The sequence below is a fragment of the Peromyscus californicus genome, unplaced genomic scaffold, assembly GCF_007827085.1.
Source record: "Peromyscus californicus insignis strain IS unplaced genomic scaffold, ASM782708v3 Scaffold_15__1_contigs__length_86483966, whole genome shotgun sequence".
Taxonomy (NCBI): domain Eukaryota; kingdom Metazoa; phylum Chordata; class Mammalia; order Rodentia; family Cricetidae; genus Peromyscus; species Peromyscus californicus.
Window position 1 is genome coordinate 58,784,229 of NW_026294447.1, and position 25,125 is coordinate 58,809,353.

Genomic DNA, 25,125 nt, shown 5'->3' on the forward strand with positions numbered 1-25,125 from the left:
TTTCCCATGCCCATGCTGGTACTTGTGTGCCCAGCTTTTTGCCTTGAGATGGGCTCCTGAACTTGGTGAGCCATCTCTTCACAGAGGACCCCTATTTAGTTCTTCAGCAAATATATAAAGATTTGATGTGAGTTTGGCACCCAATTTCCTCTCCTAATGACCTTTTTCTTCCAGGGGCACCTGTTGGAATAGTTCCAGGATGGTCCCCTCTTCCTTATGCTGAATCCAGTCCACAGTGGACTCTTTAATCATGGTAGTGATCAGCAATTCTCATCTGCTTCAGACACACAGTAGGTCTACTGGTGGTAATTAGGCTTGTGTCAGAGGCCTAGGGAGGCAGGGGACTCCTGACTCTCATATTTAGGGATTTCTCTTCCTCTTCTAGGTAGCCTAGCGACAAGATGGCTGCTTTCTCCCAGGAAGGGAGCAGATGCCTGGCCAGGATCAGAAAAAAAGGTCTGTGAAATGGTCTCTTTTCCTTCTAACATGTTAAATTAGAGAATTTGCAAATTTGTGGATTTTCCAGAATGGAACTAACTGAAGCCCTTCATTTTGCAGCTGGGGCTCCCTGCCCCCTTAAGGGGCAGGGAGCCAGTGATTCCTGGGGGAGCCCTGGTCCGTCTCAGGGTGGCCTGTCCTATGTGACCTCGGGGAGCCAGCAGCCCAGACTCAGTGCCCTGCCAGGTATGTATGCAATTCTTCCTTTTGCTTTCTGTTGTGTTTTTGAAGGAAGGGGCTTCTAGAGGAGTGGAGGTCACACAGCCCTAACAAGCTGATGTCCCTGTGTCTCTGTGTGTCACCAAGGGAGGCTTTACTACCTGTCACCTGATGTGAGGATGACCACTATGACTTGATGGCGGAGAGAGGCTCATATAGGGTCTGAGAGGACAATCTGCCCTTCACGGCAGGTGGGTGACCCTGGAACCCTGCCTGTAGCTAGTTCCCCCTTCTGTAATATCATGGCAGCTGTGCCCACGTCTTGATAGCTGCAATAGAACAAGATAGAAATGGCTGACTGGTGAGGAGCCCCTGTGGCATGCAAAGGTGACTTTTCAGGAGGGTCTTCCTCCTGTGGACCCATCTGAAAGCCCATCTCAGCATTTTGGAGTTAAGAGGAAAACAGATGAGAGGCTCAAACAGGAAGGCAGCATTAGGCTGCCCCAGGGTGTTCCCTGGGTTTCTACAGGCTTCTTCAGGCTATCTGTGTCCACGTGGAAGTAACCCTGGGCTGCAGGCCAAGTGTAGGGAATTTCATCTGGATTCTGTTTTTTATTTGTCATAAAAATATTTTGCATTTGTGAGATGCAAAATGAAACACGCAGATCCTTGCCTGTTAGCTTAAGGTATTCCCAGGTACTGTACCCACTCCACAAAGCCTATGGATAAAACAGCAGAACCTCAAGTGTGACAGAGACAATTAAGGGCTGGCCGTGAAGGCAAAAGGCTAGTTAACTTGCCTCAGATTTTTTTTTTCTGCCTAAAATCATGGTGGGAAACTGGTTTGCATTTCCTTAGAGGAGGCTGTTACCCAGTAAATGAAAACGTGGCTTTGCAAGGACAAAGGTGGACGAGGTTTCAGACTGCTAAGTTTAGAAAGGGTTAATTTTTTTTGTTGTTGTTCTGGGGGTCTCTGAGCCTCAGGCATTTCTCTGAAGATGTGGGTATAATCATATTATCTTTGTCACAGACTCAACCCTAAGCCTGTTCTGAGAATCTGACAGCCTGTGACAGCTGCAGGGGCCTCACTAGCTGGGTCTGAAGCTTAGCCTGCAAGCAGGACTCGGGGTACCTTGGAAAGAAAGGGACTTCTGAGGAGGAGTTCAGGGTGCCGGGGTACCTTGGAAAGAAAGGGACTTCTGAGGAGGAGTTCAGGGTGCCATGCACCACCTGAATGGGTTAGTAATGCTGCTGCAGGACTGTGTGGGTTAGACGCCGGAGGTACACAGTACGTGCTGCTTGAGAGTCAAACTGTCCAGGCACGCAGCAAAGCCCCGGCTCTTTGCCAGCAAGCAGGCTCCACTGTTGACACACTCGGGCTGCTGTGTCTGCATTTCTGCAGAGGCCCATGTCCCCTCTGCCAACATCTATCTCAAGTCACATTCCCTTGGACTTCTCATTCCATACAGCTAATCCCCTAGAACACGGGCCAGCGCATTAGCTTTCTGGGCCTCTTAAGGACCGAAAAGGAAAATGTTACCCCCATGGGTACATTGCAAACACTGAGGGCGGGAGACCACGGTGGTGAAATCATCGCCTGAGGCTCACACCTGCCGGCTACATGTCACTGACAAAGCTACACAAGGCTAGGGCTTCAGTCTTGGAGGACATAAAATAAAAATTTAAAAAATAAAGAAAAAAAGAAAGATAAACCTTGAGTCCCTGTGTGTACAGAACAAGCTTTGCACACCTATAACTGACTTGTAATTTGTCAGCTAATATGCTCGTTGCATTTGTTTTTTGTTTTTAAAAGCCAAAAAGAAAAGAAATCTCTAAACAAATAAATAAATAAATAAATAAATAAAACATACAGAAAAACTACCACACAAAATATTTTTTGTAGTTATACAGGAAACGTACTGCTAATTAATATGGTGGTGGTAGCACTTAGCCCCTCCCTCCCTCCCCTCCTCAAATTAGGGGCTGTGATTCTTCTGGGCTCCTGCATTTTCCTGGCCAATTGCATATGTCTCATAAGCACACCACCAGAGTATATGACTTTGTTTCTTTTGTATGGGGGCTATTTCAGAGCTAGTGTTTTTCCTTTTGCATTTTGTAGCAGCTTGTTTTTCTTCTCTCCAGAATGTACTTGGCAATAATAAAGATCCATAGCCTTCCTTATGACACCCAACACCTCGGATTCCCAAACGGCGTACACACTGGAGTTGATTTAACCATCTCACCGCCACCCTGAAATCTGGGGTCCTTTATATTAACAGGTGTAATTAATTATTGAGTTATTTGGATTTGGGGAGTGAGCTCACGAGTATTTATGACATAAAAGGTGATATGCCTTCGTCCAATGAAAGGACAGTGTCTATGAACAAAGGATCATGATTAATCTGGTTTTTTATGAAATACAGAGGTCCATTAAAAGACAATAGATCTGGCTGTTTTTCTCTTTTTAAGAGCTGCTTAATATTTTGGCATATGTATGTCACACCGTGTCTTTATTATTGAAAATCCCAGGTGTACTTTTCTCATTGAGAGAATGTGTGCAGATAGGAGCCTGGTCGAAACCCTACTCATCAAGGCAAGTCATGGGTTCCTGGTGCTCATTGTATTATTTAAAAAATAAAACCACAAATACATAAATAAAGGTGGTATCTACACAGATCAGCGAGAAGGGCATGCCACACACCCACATTTTAATTAATGTGATTCAGTTCCACCGATGGCCGATTAAAAAGACCTAAGCTGTTTTTATTTTATGCCATTGCTGATAGCACCACAGAGAACATTCTGGTAGCTAAGCTTGTGAACACATCCCTGACTGTGTTTACCCCAGCTCCTTAATGGGAGGAAGTGGGGGGATAGCTGAGTAAATGGTTTGCACAGATTTATTTTCATCGAGCGATTTTTCTGAAATAACATTTTGACCTTGTTACCATCTCACCTTCCAATCCAGTCCTCTAGCTGACTTACCACACCTTCCGGGATGTCATCCAAGGGGAAAGGGAGAAAGAAAAGGAAAAAGCCTGATACTCAACCTCATGCTCTATCATCCTATGTCCTCACTGGACAGATTGTGCTTAGGGTTATGAACAACCTTGACATACCACCCCCCAATACTAAACCCCTAGTAAGATATGTGCCCCACCTATGTCCAAAATTCCTCAGACTGTGGTCACTGGAACTGTGGTGCCTTGCCCATAAGATTCCCTATTCTAAGGTTTTTTCCTTCCCCTGTAATTAACTGAAGGGATCAGATATTAATCATCCGTTCTTTTATCCCCTCCAGAAACCCCATCTGTGTTTCCAGAGACTGACTTCTAAGACCCCTCCTGGTCAGAGAGCTGTGTCACATGCTGTGTGGTGCTGGTGAGTCTGCATATCGCTGCAATACTGAACACATATTGTTTCACATATGTGCGTGTGCATGTGCATACACACACACACACACACCACACACACACACACACACACACACACACCATACTCATGGGTTGAGAACCCCGTGATACATTTCACAGCCAAACTACAGCCTGGTAATACATCTGTCTTATAGTTTGCTCCTTGCCCTTTTGTCCCAGGATATAGGAGGAGGATAGAGCAGATGATAGCTGGAGCAATAGCCCTGGGGATCGAACATACAGGGCTGAGAGTGGACATGTCTGTCTTTGCATCAACCTTGCCTCTATGGACAAAGGGCTTGGTCCGTGTGTGTAGGGCGAAGATGGGTTGGTGACCCTTCTTTCCTGGCATGGGAGTAGGCTCAGGAATTAATTGCAAGTAGCCATCCCTAGCTCTAATCCAGGCACAGAGCAGACTCAAGCTGTGTGTCCTTAGCTAGCTTGCAAGCATCTCTGTGCTTTGGTTCTTTCCTTTCTTTTTTACATCCACAATCTCTTTCACACAGGCCCATTGAGATGTCAGTGAGAAAATAATTCAAATAAATCATCTGGTGCAGTAACACATGCAGGATATCCAGTAAAACCCCGAGCTTTCCCAGCCCAGCCCAGCCCAGCCCAGCCAGACCCCCCAACCCCCCACACAGCATCCCCCACCAGGCTGTGCCTTCCCTCTGGAGGCAGCTGCCGGCTTTTCAGAGAACAAGACTAACAAAAGCAAACAAAAAGCCCCTAGAATGCATAAAGCCTCCTGCTGCCCCTGCCCAAGCTCCTGTGCCCTTGCAGATCCTCCCAAGGGACCCCTGTGCATTTCTTCAACACCTGGGGCCAGCCCAGCTGCCCTACTGTTTTAATTGGGGTCTCCTGTAGTTTGCTGGACATTATAGCTTATTTTCACATAAATAAATATAAGAAGTCAGATTGCTCACAGGCAGCATTTAGAGTCTTCCATTTACTGCCTTTGGCAAGGATGACTCCTGATGAACAGTGGTAGGGGGTCTCCAGATGACCCCCACAAAGCATAGCTTCCTGGTGTCACAAAGAAGCCCAGCCCCTCTCTCACTGAGCCTCCTGTGTGCTGGCCATTTGGGGAAGCGCGACTTGCCTGTCACCCCTTTCACAGAAGGGACCCTCCTCCTCGGTTGCCTGCACAAAGGTGCCTCTCTCTTCAATGTCTGGTTTCTTCACTGGCCAGGCAGACGTCTCCTCTGTCTGTGACTCTGCTTTACAGAGAAAACCATTTCTCAACTTCCTCAAGCCTGTGTTTCATCCCTGTGCCTTGAGCAACAGGAGTTATCAGTGGATGCCGGGCAGAGTGTCCCCTCCCCACCCAGCAGGGGCTAAAGGGCTTATTGCCTTCTGACCCCAGCTTCTGGGTTGGACTTTGGGTGATTTCATTCCCAGTGAATCACTTCTGAGCCATGTCAGGGTCTTCAGTCACTTCTAACCAGAAATGTTTATTCACAAACCTGTGTGCATGTGCTTGTGAATGTGTGCATGCGTGCTTGTGTGTGTGTGTGTGTGTGTGTGTGTGTGTGTGTGTGTGTGCATGTGTGCTCCCTTCCTCATCCACATTCCACAGGGAACTCTTCCCACATAATACTGCAAAGGCAGTGACATATGTGAATGTCACAAATGTCAAATGTCCACATCTAGATTCCAAACAAAACCAGCAACATAACAGTACCACCACTGAAACACCCCAACATCGGGCCTCTGTGAGTGCAAACCCAAGCCTTGCAGCCTTAACCCAGAAGTGGCTAGGCAGCCTGGTTCTCACCTGCAACACGATGCTGCCCCCACTTGGCGGGTCAGAGCAGCCGAGTGGCCTTGAGGCCCCCAGATCAGGTTTTTGGGAGCTGGACACTGTTAGCAGAAACAAGAGGGGCTTTACTCAAACAATTCTGTCATTTTCAAATTCTTTTTCTCTGCTCCTTTTGAATATTTTTTCTCCATGGAGATGTGATCTGCTCAAGGTTTAGCCCGGTCACCCTGACTGTTCCACAGACAAGAAACCCCAGCCAGCCTCTCAGCTATTCCATAAACGTACACACTCACACATAACATGCTTATGTGGAGTACATACACTAGGAACAACGTCAGAAGAATGCTTACAAAAACTGCACAGCACAGGTGCTTCTGCCTGAGATGTCCCTCTGCTAAAAGCCCCAACCACCCGTAGCCCCCAGTGAACTCACATGAACAGGCCAGAAGAGCATCAGTGTGCAGGCTCCTTAGTCCCACCTCGGAGTACGGTGTTTCTACAAGCCCCCTAGACTTTTTAAGTCATGATGAAGCAGCTATCTGACTCTGTGGCTAGGGTTCAGCATCCATAAAAGTGGCCAGCTGTTCCTATAACCAGCCAGTACCTCATATAGGTGGAGTCCTCTTTATATGCCCTTCACACATGTTACCAGATTGTTGCCTAACAAATGACTCAGGCCAGCACTCCTGGACCTGAAATCAGGCAGAGAAGACCCTTGGCCACTCCAGGTGGCCCTCCCTTAACACGGAGTTAGCTGCAGGACAACCCTCACCATCCCCATGTCCCCGAGCACTCACCCCCAGCCTCAGCGCCTCTCCCTTAATGCCTCAGTTTGACTAAAATACTGTCAATGTGCCTTTGACATTTAACCCCTGGCAAGGTCATGGCAAAGGTCACAGCAAAGACCATGCATCCTTACCCTGACCCCAGCCAGCTCCTCTCCGGCCAGCCCCACTTGTTTGCTCCGGACTCAGCACTGTGGGAACTTTTCCAAAGTCTATCTCTTTGGGCTGCTAACCAGCTAAAGAACACTGCTGCAGCCTCCCCATCACGTACTGGCCTGCCTCTCTGCTCGAGTGCCTCCAGTAACAGGAAGCTTCCTCTCCCCAGCAGGCTGTTTGTAGGCTCTATCTTACTGAGATGTTCCTCTCAGCCCTCCCCTGTCTTCTGCATCAGCCTCTGTAGCGTCTCAGTAGCCTGCTTGTGCCTCAGCCCTCAGGTCTTTATAGGAGGCAAGCTCTCTATCTTCAGGGTCCTCCCTGTGCTGTGCTGAATAGCAAAACTCCCACCTACCACAAGAACAAATTCGGGGGTCTCTACACCTGTCTGGGGGTGCTTCTCCCTTGGCCCTCTGCATTTACGACAAAGGCTTTTGCCCTGTTGTTCTTCCAGGAGCCCAAGGGAGGGCTGGTGCTCTCCTCTTCCCGGGGTGGTGTGTGTGTGTGTGTGTGTAGGGGGAGCTGCTCTGTCTCTAGCTGTTAAGCAGCTCTGAGCCCTCTTGGTTTTTTTCCTCCCCACCCCTTCTCTTTTTTTTATGGCCCCTTTGCCAGTTGGTAGGGAGAAGCCGCTTAATACAAAGCACCCTGCTCTTTTTCTGTTGGAACGGTGGCTGACTGGCCAGCTCTGGTTGCCCTGCAGAAGTGGGAGCTGCAGAAGCAGCTGCAGCAGGGCTGAGGGGCTGTACAGTTAGGCTTGACTCCCATTCTGTAGCTGTGAGACCACACAATTCCCTTTAGTTTTCAGAGTCTAGGGGCTTTCCCTGTGAAATGGGAGATTAGAGATTTTCTTTCACTGGCTTGAAGTGAGGATTTAAGGAGATGAGAGTAGCTTAGTCTTCACCAGACACTCCATAAATGTTTGTGGTGTCAGCAGTGGGACCCAGGAGGAGGGCAATGTGTAGCAAGTGTCATAAGACCCCATGCTGCATACACACTGCAATATCTCCTGGCAGAGGCCCCTTTGCTGGCTTAATTGCCCAAATCAAGCCTGTCAGAGGCAGCCCTTAGTCTGGGGAACTAAGGGGAGATGTGGCAGGCAGCAGAAATGCCAGGCAGAGCCCATATCTGCATTTACTAGCATTTGCATGGTATATAACAGCATTTGGGGAAAGCAGACAGGCAGAGAGAGATGCCACCTTCTCGTTACTCCCTTGAAGGGCCAGATAAGATAGGGAGGTTTAGGAAGAGAAGCCATAAAGCTCAGGGCATCCCCTTAACTGGGAAATGGCTAACATTCCACTCATTTACACTACCAGACACCGCAGCACACTGACCCCTTGTGTCCCTAGAGTGAGGCTAGGGCTAAAGTGATGATGTCAGTTGGCCGGGCGGCCGATCGCTCGGTCTGTCAGTCAGTCGGTCGGTCGATCGGTCGGTCGGTCAGTCGGCTTCCTGTCTTCGTACTACAATCGTCTTGAGGAGAAAACAAACAGGGAGTAGTACACCACACAAGGGTGTTAGCAATAGGGACATCTGTCCAGAACTCACCTAGGAAACCTCACAAATTAGAGTCTCCTGATCTACATTGGGCTGAAGAAGAAACTGAGGCACAAAAGGTCAAGTTTCATACCGTCTCTCAGCTGGTGTGAGGTTGAGCCAGGATGAAACCCAGGGCTTTCCAAGGCTCCCCACCACACCCTGCTGCTGAAGACTGCCTAGCAAGATTGTGCCGAATGCTGGGGGCGTGATGTGGGTGGGCAGAAGATGGATTGAACCTCCCAGCACACTTGATATCTCAGCTCTTTCATGGCCCAATCCTTTTGAAGGGCAGGGTCAAAATTAGGAGTAAGCACCTATAGGTAGAGGCCTGTGCAGGTAGTGTTATTAATCTGATGAGAAAAGGACCCCTATTTATCAGTAATCAAATTTAGGGTAGAGAGAGTGGGGGGAGTAGGGCTTGTTGGTACAGAGATGAGTTAGAGAGAACAAAATGTTCTGGGGCTCTGGTGAGCTTTCTGTTGGAAAGTGTCAGCTCTGAGTAGCTGGGGCTTAGGGCTGGGAACAGAGACCTCCTAAGGCAGGCAGGCCCCTCATCTCAGGGAGGCGACCTACATTGAACATTATGGTGGGTGGGGGACCCAGTACATCAGACACAAATCAGGAATCTGAGCTTCCTCTCATCTCAATTTGCCATTTGTAGGAGAAAAATAAAAACCAAGCATCATTCTAAGAGGCTATTCCACTTATCTGTGAGAGAAAGGGGCACCAAGCATCATTCTAAGAGACACTTCCACTCTTGTGTGAGAGAAAGGGGCACCAAGCATCATTCTAAGAGATAATTCCACTCCTGTGTGAGACAAAGAGGTACCAAGCATCATTTTAAGAGATAATTCCACTGCTGTGTGAGACACCAAGCATCATTCAAAGAGGCAATTCCACTCTTATGTGAGAGAAAGGGGCACCTAGCATCACTCTAAGAGGCAATTCCACTCCTGTGTGACAGAAAGGGGCACCTAACATCATTCTAAGAGACCATTCCACTCCTGTGTGAGAGAAGGGGACACCTAACATCATTGTAAGAGATGACCTACCCCTGTGTGAGAGAAAGGGGCACCAACCATCATTCTAACAGACAATTCTACTCCTGTGTTAGAGAAAGGGGAACCGAGCATCATTCTAAGAGATGACCCACTCCTGTGTTAGAGAAGAGGGCACCTAGCATCATTCTAGAGATGACTGACTCCTGTGTGGGAGAAAGGGGTACCTAGCATAATTCTAAGAGACAATTCCACTCCTGTGTGAGAGAAAGGGGTACTTAGCATCATTCTAGGAGAAAATTCCACTCCTTTTAAGAGGAAGAGGTACCTAGCATCATTCTAGAGATGACCCACTTCTGTGTGGTAAAAAGGGGTACCTAGCATCATTCTAAGAGACAATTCCACTCCCGTGTGAGAGAAAGGGGTGCCTAGTATCATTCTAAGAGATGACCCACACCCGTGGGAGAGAAAGGGGCACCTAGAATCATTCTAAGAGAAAATTCCACTCCTGTGTGACAGAAATGGGCACCTAGCATCATTTTAAGAAACAATTCCACTCCTGTTTGAGAGAAAGGGATACCTAGCATCATTCTAGAGATGACCCAGTCCTGTGTGAGAGAAAGAGGCACCAAGAATCATTCTAAGAGCAATTCCACTCCTGTGAGAGAGAAAGAGGCACAATACTACTCCTGTGTGAGAGAAAGGGGCACCTAGCATCATTCAAAGAGACAATTCCACTGCTGTGTGAGAGAAAGAGGTACCTAGAATAATTCTAAGAGACAACTCACCTCCTGTGTGAGAGAAAGGGGTACTTAGCATCATTCTAAGAGACAATTCCACTCCTGTGAGAGAGAAAGGGGCACAATTCTACTCCTATGTGAGAGAAGGGGCATAATTCTACTCCTGTGTGAGAGAAAGGGGTACCTAGCATCATTCTAAGAGAACACCCACTCCTGTGTGAGAGAAAGGGGTATCTAGCATCATTTTAAGAGACAATTCCATTCCTGTGTGAGAGAAAGGAGCACCTACCATCATTCTAAGAGACAATTTCACTCCCGTGTGAGAGAGGGGTACCTAGCATCATTCTAAGAGATGACGCACTCTTGTGTCAGAAAAAGGGGTACCTAGCATCATTTAAGAGACAATCCCACTCCTGTCTGAGAGAAAAGGGGTGCCTAGCATCATTGTAAGAAATGACCCACTGCTGTGTGAGAGAAAGGGGTATCTAACATCATGTTAAGAGACAATTCCACTCATGTTTGAGAGAAAGGGGTATCTAGCATCATTGTAAGAAATGACCCAACCTGTGTGAGAGAAAGGGGTACCTAATATCAATCTAAGAGATGACCCACTCCTGTGTGAGAGAAAGGGACACCTAGCATCATTCTAAGAGATGGCGCACTCCTGCGTGAGAGAAAGGGGTACCTAGCATGATTCTAAGAGACAATTCCACTCCTGTGAGAGAGAAAGGGGCACAATTCTACTCCTGTGTGAGAGAAAGTTGTACCTAACATCAGTCTAAGAGAAGACCCACTCCTGTGTGAGGGAAAGGGGTACCTAGCATCATTTTAAGAGACAATTCCATTCCCGTGTGAGAGAAAGGAGCACCTACCATCATTCTAAGAGACAATTTCACTCTCGTGTGTGAGAAAGGGGTACCTAGTATCATTCTAAGAGATGACCCACTCTTGTGTCAGAGAAAGGGGTACCTAGCATCATTTAAGAGACAATTCCACTCCTGTCTATGAGAAAAGGGGTGCCTTGCATCATTGTAAGAAATGGCCCACTGCTGTGTGAGAGAAAGGGGTATCTAGCATCATGTTAAGAGACAATTCCACTCATGTTTGAGAGAAAGGGGTATCTAGCATCATTGTAATAAATGACCCAACCTGTGTGAGAGAAAGGGGTACCTAATATCAATCTAAGAGATGACCAACTCCTGTGTGAGAGAAAGGGGCACCTAGCATCATTCTAAGAGATGGCGCACTCCTGCGTGAGAGAAAGGGGTACCTAGCATCATTCTAAGAGACAATTCCACTCCCGTGTGAGAGAAATGGGCACCTAGCATCTTTGAAAGAGATGACCCACTGATGTGTGAGAGAAAGGGGCACCTAGCATCATTCTAAGAGATGACCCACTGCTATGAGAGAGAAAGGTGCACCTAGCATCTTTGTAATAGATGACCCACTCATGTGTGAGAGAAAGTGGTACCTAGAATCATTCTGAGAGACAATTCCACTCCTGTGTGAGAGAAAGGGGTACCTAGAATCATTCTAAGAGAAAATTCAACTCCTGTGTGAGAGAAAGGGGTACCTAGCATCATTCTATGAGACACTTCCACTCCCTTGTGAGAGAAAGGGATACCTGGCACCATTTTAAAGACAATTCCATTCCGGTGTGATAGAAAGGGGCACCTAACATCATTCTAAGACATGACCCACTCTTGTGTGAGAGAACGGGGTACTTAGCATGATTCTAAGAGACCATTCCACCCCTGGGTTAGAGAAAAGGGTACTTAGCATCATTCTAAGAGACAATTCTACTCATGTGTCAGAGAAAGGGTTACCTAGCATCATTTAAGGGACAATTCCACTCCTGTGTGAGTGAAAGCGGTACCTAGTATCATTCTAAGAGATGACCCACTGATGTGTGAGAGAAAGTGGTACCTAGAATCATTCTAAGAGAAAATTCAACTCCTGTGTGAGAGAAAGGGGTACTTAGCATCATTCCAAGAGACCATTCCACTCCTGGGTTAGAGAAAAGGGTACTTAGCATCATTCTAAGAGACAATTCCACTTTTGTGTGAGAGACAGGAGCACCTACCATCATTCTAAGAGAAAATTCCACTCCTGTGTGAGAGAAATGGTTACCTAGCATCATTGTAAGAGATGACCCCCTCTTATGTGAGAGAAAGGGAGACCAAGCATCATTCTAAGAGACAATTCCACTCCTGTGTGAGAGAAAGGGGTACCTATCATCATTCTAAGAGACAATTCCAAACCTGTGTGAGAAATAGGGGTACTTAGCATCATTCTAAGAGACAATTCCACTCTTGTGTGAGAGAAATGGGTACCTAGCATCATTTGAAGAGACAATTCCACTCCTGTGTTTTAGAAAAAGGGGTATCTAGCATCATTCTTAGATACGACCCACTCCTGTGTGAGAGAAAGCCACACTTAGCATTATTCTAAGAGACAATTCAACTTCTATGTGAGAGAACGGGGTACTTAGCATGATTCTAAGAGACCATTCCACCCCTGGGTTAGAGAAAAGGGTACTTAGCATCATTCTAAGAGACAATTCTACTCGTGTGTCAGAGAAAGGGTTACCTAGCATCATTTAAGGGACAATTCCACTCCTGTGTGAGTGAAAACGGTACCTAGTATCATTCTAAGAGATGACCCACTGATGTGTGAGAGAAAGTGGTACCTAGAATCATTCTAAGAGAAAATTCAACTCCTGTGTGAGAGAAAGGGGTACTTAGCATCATTCCAAGAGACCATTCCACTCCTGGGTTAGAGAAAAGGGTACTTAGCATCATTCTAAGAGACAATTCCACTTTTGTGTGAGAGACAGGAGCACCTACCATCATTCTAAGAGAAAATTCCACTCCTGTGTGAGAGAAATGGGTACCTAGCATCATTGTAAGAGATGACCCCCTCTTATGTGAGAGAAAGGGAGACCAAGCATCATTCTAAGAGACAATTCCACTCCTGTGTGAGAGAAAGGGGTACCTATCATCATTCTAAGAGACAATTCCAAACCTGTGTGAGAAATAGGGGTACTTAGCATCATTCTAAGAGACAATTCCACTCTTGTGTGAGAGAAATGGGTACCTAGCATCATTTGAAGAGACAATTCCACTCCTGTGTTTTTTTTGAAAAAGGGGTATCTAGCATCATTCTTAGATACGACCCACTCCTGTGTGAGAGAAAGCCACACTTAGCATTATTCTAAGAGACAATTCAACTTCTATGTGAGAGAAAGGGGTACTTAGCATCATTCTAAAGACAATTCCACTCCTTTGTGAGGGAAAGAGTCCCCAAGCATCTTTCTAAGAGACAATTCCAATCCTGTGTCAGAGAAAGGGGTACCTAGCATTATTTAAGAGACAATTCCACTCCTGTGTGAGAGAAAGGGGTACCTAGTATCATTCTGAGATGACCCACTACTGTGTGAGAGATAGGGGCACCTAGCATCATTCTAAGAGGCCATTCCACCCCTGTGTGTGAGAAAGGGGCACCTAACATCATTCTAAGAGACAATTCCACTGAAGTGTGAGAGAAAGGGGGCAACTAGCATCATTCTAAGAGATGACCCACTCCTGTGTGGAAGAAGGTGGTACTTAGCATCATTCTAAGAAATAATTCCACTCCTGTGTGAGAGAAAGTGGTACCTAGCATCGTTCTAAGAGATGACCCACTCCTGTGTAAGAGAAAGGGACACCAAGCATCATTCTAAGAGACCATTCCACTCGTGTGTCCAAGAAAGGGGTACTTACCATCATTCTAAGCAATCATTCCACTCCTGTGTGAGAGAAAGTGGTACCTAGCATCATTTAAGAGACAATTCCACTTCTGTGAGAGAAAGGGGTATATAGCATCATTCTAAGAGATGACCCACTGCTATGTGTGAGAAAGGGGTGCCTAATATCATTCTAAGAGATGACCCACACTTGTGTGAGATAAAGAGACACCTAGCATCATTCTAAGAGACCATTCCACTCCTGTGTGAGAGAAAGTGGTACCCAGCATCATTTAAGAGACAATTCCACTCCTGTATGAGAGAAAGGGGTACCCAGCATCATTCTAAGAGACAATCCACTCCTGTGTGAGAGACATGGGCACCTAGCATCATTTGAAGAGACGGTTCCACTCCTGTGTTTTAGAGAAAGTGTTACCTAGCATCATTCTAAGAGATGACCCAGTCCTGTGTGAGAGAAAGTGGTACCTAGCATCATTCTAAGAGACAATTCAACTCCTGTGTGAGAGAAAGGGGTACTTAGCATCATTCTAAGAGACAATTCCACTCATGTGTCAGAGAAAGGGGTACTTACCATCATTCTAAGAGACCCTTCCACTCCTTTGTGAGTGAAAGGGGTACCCAGCATCATTGCAGGAGATGACCCACTCCTGTGTAAGAGACAGGGCCACCAAGCATCATTCTAAGAGACAATTCCACTCATATATCAGAGAAAGGGGTACTTGCCATCATTCTAAGACACCATTCCACTCCTGTGCGAGAGAAAGTGATACCTAGCATCATCCTAAGAGACAATTCCACTGCTGTGTGAGAGAAAGGGGCAACTAGCATCATTCTAAGAGATGACCCACTCCTGTGTGAACGAAGGCGGTACCTAGCATCATTCTAAGAAATAATTCCACTCCTGTGTAAGAGAAAGGGGCACCAAGCATCTTTCTAAGAGACAATTCCACTCGTGTGTGAGAGGAAGGGTTATCTAGCATCATTCTAAGATACAATTCCACTCCTGTGTCAGAGAAAGGAGTACCTAGCATCATTCTAATAAACCATTCCACTCCCGTGTGAGAGAAAGGGGCACCAAGCATCATTGTAATAGATGATCCACTCCTGTGTGAGAGAATGGGGGACCAAGCATCATTCTAAGAGACAAATCCACTCCTGTGAGAGAGAAATGGGCACCTAGCATCATTCTAAGGACCGTTCCACTCACGTGTGAGAGAAAGGGTCCCTTACCATCATTCTGAGAGACAATTCCCCTCCCGTGTTAGAGAAAAGGCCAGCAAGCATCATTCTAAGATATTACCCACTCCTGTGTGAGAGAAATAGTAACCAAGCATCATTCTAAGATACAGTTCCACTCCTGTGTGAGAGAAATTGTAACCAAACATCATTCTAAGGGACAATTCCACTCCTGTGTGAGAGAAGGGGCACTGAGCATCAGTCTTAGGGATGACCCACTCCTGCGTGAGAGAAATAGAAACCAAGCATCATTCTAAGAGACAATTCCACTCCTGTGTGAGAGAAGGGGGCGCCTAGCATCATTCTAAGAGATGACCCACTCCTGTGTGAGAGAAGAGGGCACCTAGCTTCATTCTAAGAGACAATTCCACTCCCGTGAGAGAAAGGGGCACCAAGCATCATTCTAAGAGACAATTCCACTCCCGTGAGAGAAAGGGGCACCTAGCTTCATTCTAAGAGACAGTTCCACTCCTGTGTGAGAGAAATAGTAACCAAGCATCATTCTAAGATACAGTTCCACTCCTGTGTGAGAGAAATTGTAACCAAACATCATTCTAAGGGACAATTCCACTCCTGTGTGAGAGAAGGGGCACTGAGCATCATTCTAAGAGATGACCCACTCCTGCGTGAGAGAAATAGAAACCGAGCATCATTCTAAGAGACCGTCCCACTCTTGTCTGAGAGAAAGGGGCACCAAGCATTATTCTAAGAGATAACCCACTCCCATAACCTTTTCTGATGATAGCTAGGGTTGCCAGACACCTGTTTGCTGCTCAGCGCTGTATTCAACAGGAGAACTCTGGCCGCTCCCCTTCCTTCAGAGGGAGATGCAGATGGGGAGAAGGGAGGGGAGAGGTGCCCCCTACAAAGTAGTAGAGAGCAGAGTTCTGCATGGGATAGGAGTTAAGGCATTTAAGATTTGTGTCAACTCACCATGAGGTGGAAGTGGTCTGGACTCCTAAGACCGCAGCCAAGAGTCTGTGGCGCCCCCAAGTGCCACAAGGGGGCTGCCTGGGCTACAGTTTTTGCATTCTTAAATGAGGAGGGGGAGACAAGAAGAGGGACCTGTGTTTGGGCTCTCCGCGGTGGCGCTTTTAATTGCAGCGGCTGCGGAGGATGCAGGCGGGCGGGGGGCAGCAGTGTCCCAGCGTCGCTTCAGAGTCTGTGCTGCAATGCAGACGGAGCTGCTGCAGGCAAGCAGCTGAGGGTCGGCGGCGGGCAAGCAGCTGAGGGTCGGCGCTGTCAGCGGCGTCTGCTTTCCAGAGTGAGGAATGAAAGACAAGGGAGAAAGCTTGCAGGGAGTGCGCAGTGGCCAGGCGCCCGGGAAACGCAAGGGAAGAGTGAAGAGCCAGAGCCTGTGGCTGTTGCAGGAGGGCCAGAAAAGTGGGGGCTCTGGGAGCGGTGGAAAGCCATAAGGGGGTAGTGGACCAGGCTGTTTTGGGGACTCAAGGTGAGTCAGCTTTCTGTCCCTATAAGTGAGAGCAAAGTAAGTGGGGTTGAGAGCAGCTGTGGAAGCTTGGCAAGCAGTTTTAGGGGGAAAAGCATCAATTCTTATCTTTCCAAAGAGGCTTAATTAAAAATAAAACAAAATAGCAAACTAGAGAGAGTGGCTGAGCTGGTTACTCACTGTGTGTGGCAGGTGACAGTGCTGTTCTCTTAACTAAACTGGTACAGCATCCCAGCAGGAGAGTACACAGGCTGCGGGCTCTGCGTTAGGGAGAGAAACTGTCGGCTCTTTAGAGCTAGGGGAGGGTCTGGGGGTGCAAGAAGGCTAGCAGGGAACTAGGTGGTGTGCATCTGGTGGGTGTCTGATTCCTCAGTGCCCCCCAACACCGGCGGTACTTTTCCTTCAGTCCATCCACCCAATTTGTAGTAAGTGTTTCTTCAGTCCCTTCGCCATTCAGAGATACTTGTGAATCCCCCGCAACACTCTGCTAGTCTTAACGTAAACCCAAAGCCCCCTCTGAGCTTTTAAATGTCTCCCTAGACCCCTCTACTCACCTCCTATACTTCATTTTTACTTATTGATTAAAAAGAAAGCCAGCATTTATATCAGCATTTTTCAGACAACACACAGAGAGAATACAATGCGCTTTTTAAACACCACATTTTTAACTTTTGTATTTCATTTAGATGCAGTGCCTACCAAATCCATCCAGCCCTCTGCTTTATCTGAGCTCTGGACCCTCCCTCAATTCCCACTGCCCCAGCCCCTATCTTTTGGACTGTTTTGAAGTTAATTCTAGGGATCATATTGTCTCTTCTGTGCATCTTAGAATGTTTATCTCTGAAAAAGGGCTGTTTGCCTTCATAAAAACATAAACATGATATCCATTACCACAATTTTTGTAAAAATATTTGTGAGAGCATTATCACAATTAAACAATTAACAGCTTTTACTTTCTAACCTCTATGAAGTGTCCAAATCTTCCTGACGGACTAATAAATTTCTTTTATGATTGACTTGTTCAGATCTCTGTCCAAAGTACTTCCTGGCACTTTCAAGGGGCGTGTGGGGTTCTCAGAGGTAAGTACAGCTGGAAATTCAGGGCTTTAACCAAATGCAACCTTAGTGAGCCTCACATTCTACCTGAAAATGGGGCTAATTTTGGATGCCTCTCAGGGCTCTCAGGCAAGTTGGAAACAGGTACATACATATCCCCCAGCCCCATATCAAACAAACAAGCAAAAAGACGCAACAGCCAACAGCTGTTACTTGAATTATTCGTTGTCCCCCCCCCCCCCCCGGAAATCTCTAAAAGAGCTGGACTGAATATACAAGACAGAGCTGGCTATCGTCCACAAAACAAAAGGCACCTGGCAGGCCAGGGCCCCTGAGTGATTTAGATACAGCGTATGCTGCATCTCAACCGGGACAGCCTGCAGCCCAGGGGGCTATGTCCAGGGACCCCCACAGGGCATTGGTCCACTAGATGGCACTCTCTGCTGTGTGTCCAGGGCAGACCACTCCCCAAGGTACTCAAGCCACAGCCGAAATATCCCAGGTAATTCTAAAGCATCATCTCCACATGTCGTGCAAAACGCAGTGGTTTTTCTCCCCACATCCATCCCAGCCCGGCAGCAGAAACACAGGGAGCGATCATTTCATGACAATTTGCTGAGACCAAACACTAGATAGCCCACTCCCCCTCTTTTAATTCTCCGTCCCTGCTACATCTGATTGCTCATTATTTTACAGATGAGAGGATGATGAGGGGACCAGAATTTGCCCAGGATCGGCTAGTAAGCAGGACCCGGGGCTCCAACCCAGGTTTGTCTGATTCCCTTGTAAAACAGAGAGGTGAAAGGATGGAGAATCGGTCTGATGGATGGGCAGGTTCCTGCATGAAGATACATAAGTGCTAGCAAAGCAGCTATATGGATGATAAATGCTGGTGAGATGGGGGCATGGATAACATATGCCAGCAAGCTTCCCTATAGAAGGGAGACCCACAGATGAAGGAGATAAAAAACAGGCAGTTTCTTACCAAGATCAAAGGCTTCCTGGCTCTTCCAGGAGAAGTTCCCTCGTTGCAGTCTGCTGGTGAAGCTCCTGCCTTCTCTGCAGCCTCTGAGTGGATTGAACGACTCAGGTGGCTCTGAGATAACAGGTGGCTGACCTGGTCATGAGGCTGGGGTCCCAGCTATTGCACTGAAGCAGCTCATAGGCAGCTCTCAGTAACTATGTCAATAGTTAGTGAGGGTCTCCCCTGTGCTGGAGATCAGCAGGCTGCTGCCTCTCCAACGGCTCTCCTGGATGACTAAGCCCAGAGCCCTGGCCTCACGCTCAGCCCTCCTCTTGAACTTCGTGTTCTTTTATCTATGCGAAATCATCACAGCCACCCTCGATGATGGCATTTTCCACTGTCAATCAAAAGGAGAAGAAATTGAGGGCTAGAGATGGTAAAGGACTGTCCCAAAATTGATATAGGGGGCAGATGCAAACCCAGCCTCCTTTTTTTTTTTTTTTCTTTCAAACCCACACTTCTGACAGACTGCTTTTCCTCTCTGGCCACGCCTGAAAACAAATCTGTGTTTCTCAGCCCTCCCTCATGTCAGGAGCACCTTTGGGGCTGAACTTCTTATCCAATCAAATCTTAGTTTATTTTCTAAGCAATATCTTCTCAAGTGTGTTCTATCTGTAATTATTACACAAGCAGGGGCCACACGTACTCTGGCATCCCATGGGAGAATTGAGCTTTTCCTGCATTTTTTTATTCTGACTGAATGCTAATGTGGCAGGTTTAAAAATGTCTCATCAGCCCAAGGGGGTGCCAGGCAAGGACCACAGATACTGAGAATGCCCTCTCTGCAGAACTGGCTTCAGTCTAGCAGCTAGACTTTGAAAAGCTGCATACTGGCCAAGCTCTGTCAGGTTCTGTCAATAAGCACTCTGTGTGTGCATTTACCCTAGTGCCTCAGTATACCCAGTTGTAGCGTGGAATACCCAAAGCACCTTTTATTGTTATTATTATTAATTCTTTTGAGACAGGGTTTTACTGTGTAGCCCTGGCTGTCCTGTAACTTGCTAGGTAGTTCAGGCTGGCCTCAAATTCACAGTGATCCACCTGCCTCTACTTCCTGAGTGCTGAGATCAAAGGCATACACCACACCACCTGGCCATATTAACAGTCATTTAAAGAGACTTGAGGGACTGGAAGACTGCACAGTTAAGAGTGATTACTGCTTTCCCAGAGGATCCAAGTGCAGTGCCCAGAACCTACATCAGGCCACGGAGAATTAATTACTCCAGCCCCAAATAGATTTAACACCCCCTCCTGGATTCTGCAGGCAACTGCAGATATACATATATGCAGTTAAAAAAATTAAAATATGCAAAAGGGGCCTGGGATGTAGTTCAGTTGGTAGAATGCTTCTTAGTGTTCCCAAAGCCCCGAGTTTGAACCCCAGCCCCGTGCAAACCTGGGTGAGGTAGCACAGGCCTGTAATCTCAGTACTGAGGAGGTGGAAGCAGGAAGATCAGATGTTCAAGTTCACCCTTGACCACATAGCAAGTTCGAAAGCCAGCTCGAGGTGCCTGAAACCCTTCTGCCCCCAAAAAGGTGTTTTTAAAAAATAATACTTCAGTTTCCTTATAATCATAATAACTACTGGAATAGGGTTCAATATCTTTAGTAAGAATCATCCCCCCATGTGCGCTATTCACTGCCTCGTTTTGCCTCTTTCCTGCTGTGTGACCACTTGCCAGTAACTTAACCTCTCTGAGGCTGTTTGCCAATGGATAAATTAGGACTTCTGGTATCTTTTTCCAAATCTTGCCATCTCAGTGGGGCTGTCTCCCCTAATAGCTGCTTTGTGTTCCCCCAGGCTTCTAATTGCTCTATCAGCCCCACACCTTGTGCTTCTTTAGTGTGAATTCTCTCTTCCTGTCTTTCCCCACAGGGCTGATCATTCTCAGACGATTTTGCCCTGTCCTCAGCATCTAGACCTATTGCCTGGTGCAGAATGGGAGGGAGGATGTCTGGTGCCTAGTTGCATCCACACCGAGGAATGTCCGCGTGTCCACAGCAGTCTGCACGGTACCCGGTACAGTGTCTGCATTCAGTAACTCTTGGCTAATTAGGACTATTAGGTCTAATTGGCAGGACTGTTGTAGGAATGGAATGAAATGATGTATGCTGCCGTGTGCCGCGCGTACGCTGTGCTGCGTGCAGGATGAACAGTGCCGACGCCCCCTGGGGCTCACAGGGGGCTCTCTCGCCACCAGAGGCCCCGTGCTGGGAGCTGCCTGGGACTGGCTTTGCTTGGTTAGTGGCGCCCCCTTTGGTCTAGAGGGAAATAATTTGAACTTGAAGAATTTCTTGGCAGTTCAGGGCTGGGGATGTAGCTCAGTTTTAGAGTGCTTTCTTAGCATTCAGAAAGCCCTGAGTTTGAAACCCCCCAGGACTGCACAATAGTAAGTGTGGTGGTACAGTCCTCTAATCCATGCACTCAAGAGGTGGAAGCAGGGGGATCAGGAGCTAAAAGCCATCCTCAGGCCAGCCTGCGTTTCAGGAGACCTTGTCTAAAGGAAAACAAACACAAACAAATCATAACAGTGAATCTGATAGCATAGGCTACTCCCAGAGAGCAATTTATTTCCTACAATGTATTTTGACTTTCAGAGTGCATCTCTTTGGGTGGATTTCTTCTTTTTTTTTGGTTTTTTGAGACAGGGTTTCTCTGTGCAGCTTTGCGCCTTTCCTGGGACTCACTTGGTAGCCCAGGCTGGCCTCGAACTCACAGAGATCCGCCTGGCTCTGCCTCCCGAGTGCTGGGATTAAAGGCGTACGCCACCACCGCCCAGCCGGATTTCTTCTTTTAACTATGATATCTTGATCACAAAGGAACAGTTCCCAATTATGTCTGGTCCAAGAGACATTCTTCCTGAAACCTATGACTAGGCCTGAGCATGGAGTGCATTTCACTGTCTGATCTTTAGGAGACTGTTTGAGCAGACAGGTGTGCAAGGTGGGGTTGGCTGACAGAGTGTATACAGGGTGGGCATTGCTTTGAGGATCAGTCTGTCAGTCCATCCATCAGCCCACCTGGTCCATTGGTCAGTCGTTCGGTAGCCCTTCACCCTGTTGGACCCAGGAAGGTGTTGCTGTCCTCACTCTACAAATCCTACGAGTCCGGGGACTAAGACAGAGAGATCAGGTCACGTCTCTGCAGTCACACAGCTCATGAGTGCCTGCTGGGGTGGAACCTGCTTTGTCTGTCTATCTATCACCATCGCTCGGGCGCTGCTGCAGCTGCGGGAGCAAAGATTTGAACAAGGGGCTCAGTGGTGTCGGGGGAGGGCTTCTACCTGGCTTTGAAGAGAATGATTAACTTTGCTCAGGGGCCAGTGCTATGGATGTCTTGTGTATGGAGAGCATAGCACAGAGAGGTTCCTTGATTACCTTGATGTCACCCAGCTAGATAGAAGTTGAGGCTGAATCTGGGGGCGGGCCTCATAGTGTGGGTATTTTTGTAGGTCACTCTTTCCTCATGACTGTGATTATAAGTGGAAGCAGCACATGTGTGTGAGGCTCTGGGTTCCAGTCCCCTCATCAGATCTGGGTGGGTGTGTCCTAAAGTGAAGCTGTGTCTCTCCAGCAGATCACAGGCTCTTAAAAAACATATTGTAAGAACACACATGTGTTTAACTGTTATGTGTATAAAAGGAGGAGGGAAGAAGCACTAGTCAAAATGTGTAACCAGCTGGACAATGGGGGCAAGGGGGTGGGGCTATGTGTGGTTTGTCCTAAGTGGGTCTAGTAGTAAGTAAAATAAGACATGTATAAGGCCTGAGGATGAGTGTGGGCTGTGAACTAAGGACTGGGGTTAACTCATCCCAAGTGGGTAACATAAAAAGAGCTCAGAATTGTTTGGGGGCTGTTAATTTTACTATTCAAAATTATAAAACAAAAAGAAATAATATCCTCATGCCTTGGATCCAGCAGCTATGAGAGTCCTTCAGATAACGACTGACCCAGGTCTGCTAACCTGACATTCATGAGATTCTGTGGCCCCCAAATGGTCACTCTGGACAGGAGGCAGGCCTGGTAGGTCTCCCTTCAGGAAGCAGTACGAATGTTGTAAAGTTATGTACAAAACAAATGATGCAATTAATTATGCACAAAATTAAAGAGCATCCTATGTAGACCAATGCTGAGTGTTTTTTTTCTGTCCTGTGTAAAGATCGTTTAACTGACAAATAAAAATTGTATGTGCTGAAGCTTTGATGCTTTGTGTCCAATACCCCACACACTGTATTGCTTTTGTGTGGGTGGAGAATATCTAAGATGGACATTCTGGGTTAATTCTAAATATACATTTTTGTAAACTAGAGTTTCCACTGTATACATTGTCCCTTAAGAACTTAATGTTCTTACAAAGACACATTGTACTCTCTGACCAATCCTGTTCTTCACACCCACTGACCTCTGCTAATCGCTTTTCTGCTCTGAGTTTCGGTGATGTTATTAAGAGACCAAACCCAGCCAACTATTGACTGTTGGCCCGTCAGTCAGAAGACCCTTGGGTATGCAGACCTGCCAGTGGTCCTGGGCTGGTTGGTAACTTCAAGTGTCCTTGATCTGTAGTTTAAAAGGAATGAAATGAGAAATAAGTAATGGCAAGACCACGGGAGCCAACAGGGTTTTCTGACCTAGAGGTTAACTTATCTATTCCTGTATAATTGTAGCTTTTTCAAAAGTAGTAGTTCACCTCTGTGTGTACTGAGGTGTCTGCTCTGGATTAGTGCTCAGTTTACCTGTGTGTATTGTACTTAAAAATGTATGAAAACCATGGGGAAAGTGAATAGGCAATAATGATGAGATTGTATCTGGAATCAAATATGTCTGTGTTTCCAACTCTGTACCTGGGTCTGTTTGGAAGAGGGTCTGTTGTTTCCTTTGTGGACAGGAAGTGTAGGGATCAATGTTTACAAAAAGATTTGCTTTTGATTTTTAAGGTGGTGAATTCATACATTTTCATTAGAACAATAGCTATGAATGAATGAATGAATGAATGAATGAATGAATGAATGAATACCTGCTTGGGCCAGTATCATGATCTGAGACTAAGATTAGCTGTCCTACTCACTAATGGCCATGAAGAAAGCTTTGCCACTTCATCCTTTTTAATATCTGCCTTGTGTTCAACAGCATGGAGGCCCTAATGTGAATGGAGACTAGCCTGCTGGGTGAGACCTTGGCAGTGACCACTGTGGGCAATGAGCCATGGGCCAACAATGTGAGTAATGGCTACTTTTGTTAATTTGAACTTGGGTGTTTGGCTGATGGGTGTTGATTGCATTATTAAACATGATTGAGTTTGTAAATAAAATCAAAGATGGCCAAAGCACTAGTCAGTGATGAGACAGTCATGAACCAAGGGTAATTAATCCAATTAGGCATAATAATTACCAAATTAGAAATTATATAGTAGGCTGTTCCCTATGTAGAAAATAGCAAAGAAAAATGGAATATCTCAGGCTAGGATGACAGCTTAATTGCTAATGTGCTTGCCTTACAAGCATGAGGGCCTGCCTTCAATCTCCTGGTGCCCACATACAAAAAACTGGGCATGGTGGCATGCTTATAATCTCAGTCCTGGGGAGGCCGACACAGGGAGAGTTCTGAGGTTCTCTGGCTAACCAGCTTAGCCTATTTGGGGGGTTCTAGGCCAGTGAGAGACCCTGTGCCACACAAAACAACATGCATAGTGCCTGAGGAATTATACTCATTTGTTCTCTGACCTCAACCTGCATCCACATACATGTGCACATGCACAAAATGAGCACATATATTACACAGGAAGGGTGAATATGCATAGGTACACACACATGCCATATGCATTTCATATGTTATGTGTTACACGTTCATGTATGGTTATGGATCTATTTTAAAAAATGGATGCACTTCTAACACAAAACAAATGGAATAATGCACATAAGACACCATGACCTGAGATTATAATCACACAATTCCCCCAGTTTGAGAGGCATCAGAGAAAAATTGCCTCAGCTCTGTCAACTGTTCACTTGTGTACTGTGTCTAGACATGTGCCTATTTATGAAATGTCTAGTTCAGCTATTATGGCACTCTGCATTTGGAAGGATGCAATTGATAGTTTTTAGTTGTTAGGTAAGATTCACATATGTTATTTAATGATCCTTTTAAAATGTGAAAAGAAAAGCTGGAGTGGTCCAACCACAGGCCAATGAGGCTAATAGTGTATAACTATTGAGCTTATTAATTAATTCCACCAAGTGTTTATCTGAAAATTGACCTGAGCTGTATGTTTCCAAAAACTGTTTTCCATTACATAGAATGGGTACATTGTAGTTTATTTAATAATGTAGTATTTGTGAGAAACTTTTACTTTTATTTGGAGACAAAAGGTACGTAAAATGCAAGTGAGAGTTGATGTCTTCATGTTTTCAAACAGTTTTAAAATTTATTTTACATGCATGGGTGTTTTGCCTGCTGCTATGTTTTTATACCACATGCATGCATGGTGCCCATGGAAGTCAGTAGAGAGTGTCTGATCCCCAAAATGGAGCTACTGATGTTTGTGAACCACCATATGAGTGCTGGAAACTGAAT

The 25,125-nt window shown here is 46.4% G+C and overlaps 1 protein-coding gene, 1 long non-coding RNA gene and 1 other non-coding gene across 29 annotated transcripts in view; 2 read left to right on the top strand and 1 right to left on the bottom strand.

Annotated features, from left to right (window-relative positions):
- Rtl1 (retrotransposon Gag like 1) overlaps nucleotides 1-20,424 on the bottom strand; it is a 34,269-nt gene extending 13,845 nt beyond the window's left edge. Inside the window, exon 1 of one of the 2 annotated variants that reach the window (XM_052738971.1) lies at nucleotides 18,517-20,424. The gene's annotated coding sequence lies outside the window, so the exon portion shown is untranslated. Of the gene's footprint in view, nucleotides 1-15,961; nucleotides 17,170-18,516 lie in introns of those variants that run through there. The other variant, XM_052738972.1, reaches the window with a different exon arrangement.
- Nucleotides 276-25,125, top strand: part of LOC128110937 (uncharacterized) — a 74,036-nt gene continuing 49,186 nt past the window's right edge. For 16 of the 26 annotated variants that reach the window (XR_008218399.1, XR_008218402.1, XR_008218414.1 and 13 more), the window contains exons 1-7: nucleotides 670-684; nucleotides 805-908; nucleotides 3,959-4,038; nucleotides 17,501-17,555; nucleotides 18,228-18,299; nucleotides 20,432-20,575; nucleotides 23,683-23,770. This is a non-coding gene — a long non-coding RNA (uncharacterized LOC128110937). Of the gene's footprint in view, nucleotides 291-385; nucleotides 685-804; nucleotides 909-3,958; nucleotides 4,039-17,161; nucleotides 18,300-20,431; nucleotides 20,576-23,682; nucleotides 23,771-25,125 lie in introns of those variants that run through there. The other 10 variants (XR_008218386.1, XR_008218389.1, XR_008218391.1 and 7 more) reach the window with 10 other exon arrangements.
- LOC128111370 (small nucleolar RNA SNORD112) lies at nucleotides 3,013-3,089 on the top strand. Its single transcript, XR_008218614.1, has one exon. It is a non-coding gene; the product is annotated as a small nucleolar RNA SNORD112 (small nucleolar RNA).